Source organism: Bidens hawaiensis, unplaced genomic scaffold (assembly GCF_021521415.1).
Source record: "Bidens hawaiensis isolate Kalapana, Puna unplaced genomic scaffold, B.hawaiensis_p1.1 tig00004234_1, whole genome shotgun sequence".
NCBI lineage: Eukaryota > Viridiplantae > Streptophyta > Magnoliopsida > Asterales > Asteraceae > Bidens > Bidens hawaiensis.
Genome location: NW_027491252.1, coordinates 975,989 through 982,404, shown reverse-complemented (window position 1 = coordinate 982,404; position 6,416 = coordinate 975,989). Strand labels below are relative to the sequence as shown.

Here is a 6,416-nt window from a genome sequence, read left to right as displayed (position 1 = left end):
GAGCATCGCCAGCAACTTGATGGCTAAATCTAGCTCATCCACAACAATTGATAGCTAACTTTTTTTATATATAAAATAAATATGTGATTAAACAGTTTATTAACCATTTCATCGAGTTCTTTTTTAAAACAAAATTTGATAACAATATATAAGGCAGTCTAAGAGGACACTGACGAAATAGTTTTTCTAGCGTAAGACAAAACACTGAAACAGTTTAGATATATATATATATATATATATATATATATATATATATATATATATATATATATATATATATATATGTGTGTGTGACCTTAATTGTTTTCACAAAACCAAATACCAACCACATACTATAGAGAGCACACGTCAGCTGTCCATTCCTTCTCACGAAATGTTACATAAAAGAGTTCAGATGCAATGCAACCCCACGTTGCTACAATTAGGGAAGTGGGTAAACTAAAACTTGTTGAATTTGAAATAGATAAAAATAAAACACAACTAAAATAACATGTGGAAAAATGAACTCAAAATAATAACTTGTTGCATGCTACAAGGTGGTCACGGTGGATCATAATGAAGTGTTAGCAAGCGAGTCATGGATCATAAGAATTACATTGTCCATACCTTTCGAATTGTAGATCACAAACTAATTAATGTAACAATATTGGAGAATTGACAAGTGAGTAGCATATTGCATATATATATATATATTATAACTCACCCCACAATTAAACAATTTTTAGAAACTTATACAAACCTAATTTTCATAATTAGTTATAAATTTAAGTGCCAGATACAAATAAATATAATCAAACTGTAGTTTCAAGTTGCTGGGTTTCTGCTGTCCTTTTAATTCTTGTAATTTTCATTTGTTCTCTCGGTCCACAGCAGCCCAACAAACTAGCAGCCCACACTAATCATTAGTCCGGTAGATTTAGTTAACAAAAATCAGTTCACCTGAGCCCAACAGATGGACCTAGACACCTAGAGGCGTACAAAACCAGTTCGGTTTAGAAACCGGTTTAATCATCGAACTACCCAACTGACCCAGACCGATTCGGGTCGATTTTAAATCGGTTTGATTGAAACTAACCCAATCCGCTATACGAACTGACGTTTGGTTGGTTAGAGGTTAACCGGTTCCGAACCGGTTTTTTTTACATCTCTATAGACACCTAGTCACATCACGAATAAAAGTCCTAGAATTAAAAATGCTATAACTTGGCTACAAGTGGAATTATCAAGCCCGTTACCGGTTGACGGAAAGATATCGACAAGCTAGAGCTCATGGAAAACTGTTGTTTATCTCATGTGTCAAACCCGAATTCCATTTTTTAAAGGTTAGGTACCTTTGTAATTTAGTCTTCAGATTTCGATACATTTTCTTCTTATTTGAGATTTAAGTTGGGTTATCTTAAAGTTGATTTGTGATTTAACTAAACATAACATAGTATGCAATTTGAAAAGTATATGATAAATATCCATTAGTTATTTACGATGAAACCACATTGAGATTCAAATAGTTACATTGAATAGAATACCTTGAAACTTAACTAGTTGTTCGTTATTATATAGAAACTGGGCATCGTCATACCTCATTCATATATGCTTCAAACATTAAGATGTTTTTTTTAAGGTAAAATACTTTCAATAATTAAAAAGGATCAATTAAAGCGGGGCAACCACTTTTGAAATTACGGCGAATCTTACATTTAGTGTATGCATATGAAATGAAGCTTCCCATATAATAATATAAAATAAATCTACACCAGATAAACTTTGATGCACACACAAAACGTCAACACATGGCCGGTATCTTGCAGGGTTATCATTTCCTCAAAACAAAATACTGACTGAAAATGTTTCCGATATTGATGAAGTTGTGTTTATTCCTGTCCTTAATCAACCATTGTCTTTGAACCGATACTATGCGATAAAACCAAGTGGATCACATAAAGGGTATGCATGTTTGCTTTTCTATAATAATCTTTTAATTGTAACAATTCCTTGACTAATTTTTTTCTTGTTAGCTTGAGTTGTGTTATCGATATACTATAGGTTTTCTAGAATGTAAATATTGGGTTATTTTATTTTATTTTATTTAGTTAAACAGGTTTTGACGGTATTAGTTTCAAGTTAAGTTCCTTTTTAATTGCTTACGAGCACTCTAAAAACTTTGTTTTGAAAGAAAGTACTGCTCTTATATGTATGTTGAACTAATTATTAACTCACAACTTAACATTTATTTTATTTATGTATGTGGTAAGTGGTTTATCTTAAAAATTTAGCATTTTAAGTTGGTGATCATATGTTTATAATATAATAGGAAATAGAATGGTGTTCTTTTTAGAATAAACTAACAAATAAAAACGTTATTAGGAATAGAGATGAGCAAAATGGGTATCGAAATCGGTACCGATTTGGTACCGTAGGTATCGAATCGGTACCAAAGTTTTAAGTTTCGGTACCGGTACCGGTACGGGACGGGACCAGTATTTCCCGAATTTTTACCTTCAATCCCGGTACCGGTACCGAACCGAATATTTCGGTACCGGTACCAAGAATTCGCAATTTTCGGGACCGGGACCAGGACAGGTCGGTACCGGTACGGTCCCGATCTCATCCCTAATTAGGAAAGCGTTTACAAGTTCAAAAGAGAAAGACATGGCACAATGTTGCTTTTGTGGTTGTGTCCGTGATGTAAAACTAAAGGCATTGTACCCAAGTGACATGTACCAACAATTTGAGATTGTTCATAAAGAAACACTATGTAATGGTGATGGTAGTTTTTATGCAAAATCTATTAAAGACGATGGCCATCCTCCAAATTTCTTAAGAATAAGATGTTGGCAAATTTATTCCTAAACACCTGAAACTACGAGTTACGTGAAGCAAAAGGAATAAACGATTCCCTTCGCTCACGTCTCCCTTATATGAAATTTTCTCCATCAACCAAGACTTCAAATCATGTGGTTGTTGACAAGTGGTATTGTCCTTTTGTATTCATCAAAGAAGGAAGATTGAACGATTAAGTGAAACTATCTTCTATAAATAACACTAGAACAAAAATGGGAACGAGTTTTCCAACAGGTTAATGAGCGCAACAACGAAGGAAATGTCATGTCGATAAAAGTTGTGATTTGTAGTGAAGCAGTTTTTATTGATGAGACTCGAGTTGAAGCAATATGGGATGAGAGAAACGTGGTAGATGGAACCATATGGTTTACACGCCTAGGGGGTGATGTTGAGAGAGAAGAAAGTGTAGGGTTGAATGTAGCAATTGTAGAAAGCATGAGGTGGGAAGAAGAAAGAGTTGGATGGGTTGGTGGTGGGGAGCAACGGATAGAGAGGGTGAAGAGAAAGGTTATGTTTGAAGGGATTGGTGGATGGAAGAGATTTGATTGTTATGTTTTTGCTGAAAGGTTTGTACTCAAAAGAATGGATAGAAGTTTGGTTTTGACATGATTTTGCTCACACCCATCAAATTAAGTCCATGTTTGAGTAGAATTAGTTTGTAATTCTTTGTATGAATATTTTTAAGTTAATGTTGATTTCAAAAACATTTGGAGCTTATGTGTATTTATTGTTGTATCGTAATTCAGTTCTAGCTTCAAATTCATTAATTATTTTTATTGAGAATGCATTATTGTGATCCAAAACCGGAAGTTGTCACGTGTCGACCCGAATTCAAAGATTCACATACTGAAAAAGGTAAATTCGAGGCTGGCAGCAGTATTTGAGCTAAATTGGTTATGTGAAACATTTGTTGTTCGTATGAAAACAGAAGAACGAGCTAAAAAAATGATTGGCTATGCCATTGTTGTAGAAATGAAGAGACTTTATTGTAAATGAACACACGAGATTAAAGAAACATAAGGAGATTGAAAGAAATGGAAACTCGGGTGCAAGTAGAGAGGTTAAAGAACACATATTGTTGTTTAATATTAAGATTGTCATGAGTTGTTAAAAAAGATAATTTAGATTTTAGATTGCATGAACTATATTTTGAGTGTTTTTATTGGTTTTAAGGGTTTAAAAATGTTTGGGCTTTCATGTTTCAATTTTGTCTAAAATTAATTTGATTTTGTGTGAAATAACAGTTTTACCTTTTAATAAGTACATGGACCGTTTATGTAAACAAAGTTTCATTTGTAGAATGCATGTGAATGGTTGCAAAAGTTGGCCTTTTGTCCGTGATATGTCTAATTTTCTATATGATTTTTTGTTCAGAAGTAGGGCTGTTCATGAATCGAGCCAAACCGAACGTAGATTTGCTCATACTTGGTTTGGTTTGAAAGTGAGCAGAACCGAGTGGGTTGAATTTAAATAAACGAGCGAAAATTTGATGCTTGAACTTGGTTTGGTTTGAACCCGAGCGGCTTGGTTCGGCTTCGTTTTGCTTGATTTCATACAAAGTTGTTAATTTTAGATTTATAAAACTTCAAAATATCATTAATTCAAGACTTTTAACTCTAAAATGTCCAAACTTCCAACTTTAAAATGTAACATCCTACTTTTAATTATAATAAATAAATGAAATTTTGTTTATTCGATAAAGTGTCGTGTGTCGGTTTAAATAAATAAACTAATAGAAGGTGGGCTTGAACTTTAGAAGATGAAATAAGAAAATGAAATAGGCCTTAGGTCCATGGGCTTAAGGGAGTATAAATACCCCTTAAACCCTAAACCTTTCCATTTTTATCTATCTCTACACCATAGCCTACACCATCAAAAAAACACACAAACACCATCCTATAACCCGAGCCAAGATTCGAAGGTGGAAACCCGAACCCGTTGGTGCTAGATCGTCGTGAAGAACCAAAACAACATCGAGGCTTAACCCTGTCGTAGTTCGACTCGTTTAAGGTACGTTTATAATTAGAAATCGATCATTTAGGTTCGGATTCGTTTAGGAAATCCTAGATCTGTATAAAAGTGATGAAAACGAATCAAAAGAACCAATGCACAGTGCAATTCGTTAACATTAGATTGGTTACTTGAATGAGTGTTGATCCGCACCTATATATAGATAAATCGCACCCTCTAAACATGAATGTTTGGTTGATTGGAAGATTGGGGTTTGTTGGTGTTGGTATTACGAGTTCAATGGTACCTAAATCATGTTATTTGGTTAAGAAACGAAGGATTATTGCAGATCTAATACCTGTTGACTAATATGTGTTCATATCGATTTTGACTTTGACCTCTGAGTCAAAGTCTGGATAAGATTGATGCAATTCGTTATGTCCAGATAACGATTTAGCTCATTAGTTCGTTATGGCAAGATAACGAATTAGTTCACCAATTCGTTATGTCCAAATAATGAATCAGTTTCCCGAATTCGTTATGATCAGATAACGAATCAAGGTCGTTACCCACCCAATTCGTTAGGATAACGAACTAGGCTAGTGAACTACGATAACGAACCAGATAACGAATCAGGTGATTCGTCACACACCAATTCTCTATGTTAAGATAACGAACCAGACTAACGAATCAGATCACGAAAGATAACGAATTAGTTAATGAATCGGGCTTAATTTGTTATAGCAAATGAGTTAGCGAATTGGATAATAAATTAAAATCCTAATGGAAAATGTGTTAAGACAGTTAATGAAAATAAAATTTTTCCAAGCTGGCCTGGCAGCTTAACCCCCAGCCAGGGGCTCTGCCCCTTGGACCCCTCTAGGGGCTACCGCCCCTAGAACCCCGCTGCCAGGGGCGCTGCCCCCGGAACCCCGTTCGTTGAGAATAATAATTAAACTAGAAAGACGATATGATTAGTGATAGTTAATTGATACATGTAATTATTATACAGTTAGCCGTGCATAGCTCAAGAAAGGAATAACAATTAACGGTGAACGTAACCGAGTTTAGGTGAGTTTCTAGACCCATTCCTTGTTATGTTTTCGGGGCTGTGTGCATACTCGATGTGATAGTTAATACACTTACCTTAATGGTAAGTTTATGCCATGTATGATTTGTATGTTATTTATGTATATCTAAACGTGAATGAAAGCTTGTCGGTGCGTGAACGATCTTCGGATATTGCATGCACTTTTAGGTGATGTTTTGATGATATGATTGTATATGTGATGGATGAATGGTGTATGTACGTACGAAACTTACAATTATATAGATGGTAAGGTAGGGCATGATAGCACGAAAGAAAGGGAGACCGGGTCATAATAATATCCGAGGATGGAGGGTACCAGACCCTAATAATATCCGAGGATGGAGGGTACCGGACCCTAATAATATCGGAGGAAGAAGGGAGACCGGACCCTAATAATATCCGAGGATGGAGGGTAGTGGACCCTAATAATATCCGAGGAAGAAGGGAGACCGGACCCTAATAATATCCGAGGATGGAGGGTACTGGACCCTAATAATATCCGAGGTATGTAGGGCGAATGCTCTTTATAATGTAAGGT

At 35.2% G+C, this 6,416-nt stretch overlaps 1 pseudogene; it reads left to right on the top strand.

Annotated features, from left to right (window-relative positions):
- The first annotated feature begins 399 nt into the window (after nucleotides 1-399).
- On the top strand, nucleotides 400-3,487 carry LOC143625759 (uncharacterized; annotated as a pseudogene).
- Nucleotides 3,488-6,416: the final 2,929 nt, after the last annotated feature.